Raw genomic sequence first — 678 nt, forward strand, 5'->3', positions numbered from 1 at the left:
TACCAGCACTAATGCACCAGATCCCATCAAAACTCCGCAGTTAACTGTGCTTGGGCGAGAGTAGTACTGAGTTGGGTGACCACTTGGGAAGTCCTCGTGTTGCAACCCTTTTTTTCTTTCAATTTCTTTCAGTTCTTTTCTTCCTTTCTCTACAAATGAGAACCCCTCCCCCGCTCACGCCCATCGCGTTTCGATCATGCCGCCCCGCATGCGTTAAATCCGATTTTGTGCGCATGGCATGTCGGGTGCGATCATACCAGCACTAATGCACCGGATCCCATCAGAACTCCGCAGTTAAGCGTGCTTGGGCGAGAGTAGTACTAAGTTGGGTGACCACTTGGGAAGTCCTCGTGTTGCACCCCTTTTTTTCTTTCAATTCCTCCCAGTTCTTTTCTTCCTTTCTCTACAAATGAGAACCTCCCCCGCTCACGCCCATCGCGTTTCGATCATGCCGCCCCGCATGCGTTAAATTCGATTTTGTGCTAATGGCATGTCGGGTGCGATCATACCAGCACTAATGCACCGGATCCCATCAGAANGATTTTGTGCTAATGGCATGTCGGGTGCGATCATACCAGCACTAATGCACTGGATCCCATCAGAACTTCGCAGTTAAGCGTGCTTGGGCGAGAGTAGTACTAAGTTGGGTGACCACTTGGGAAGTCCTCGTGTTGCACC

The 678-nt window shown here is 50.5% G+C and overlaps 2 non-coding genes and 1 pseudogene across 2 annotated transcripts; all 3 read left to right on the top strand.

Annotated features, from left to right (window-relative positions):
- On the top strand, positions 1-108 carry LOC111476287 (annotated as a pseudogene; the record flags this gene model as incomplete).
- A 135-nt stretch (positions 109-243) lies between these two features.
- Positions 244-362, top strand: LOC111476285. Its single transcript, XR_002717021.1, has one exon. It is a non-coding gene; the product is annotated as a 5S ribosomal RNA (ribosomal RNA).
- A 199-nt stretch (positions 363-561) lies between these two features.
- Positions 562-678, top strand: LOC111476286 (the record flags this gene model as incomplete). The annotated part of the gene is made up of 1 exon (XR_002717022.1): positions 562-678. It is a non-coding gene; the product is annotated as a 5S ribosomal RNA (ribosomal RNA).

The sequence above is a fragment of the Cucurbita maxima genome, unplaced genomic scaffold, assembly GCF_002738345.1.
Source record: "Cucurbita maxima cultivar Rimu unplaced genomic scaffold, Cmax_1.0 Cma_Scf07238, whole genome shotgun sequence".
Classification (NCBI taxonomy): domain Eukaryota; kingdom Viridiplantae; phylum Streptophyta; class Magnoliopsida; order Cucurbitales; family Cucurbitaceae; genus Cucurbita; species Cucurbita maxima.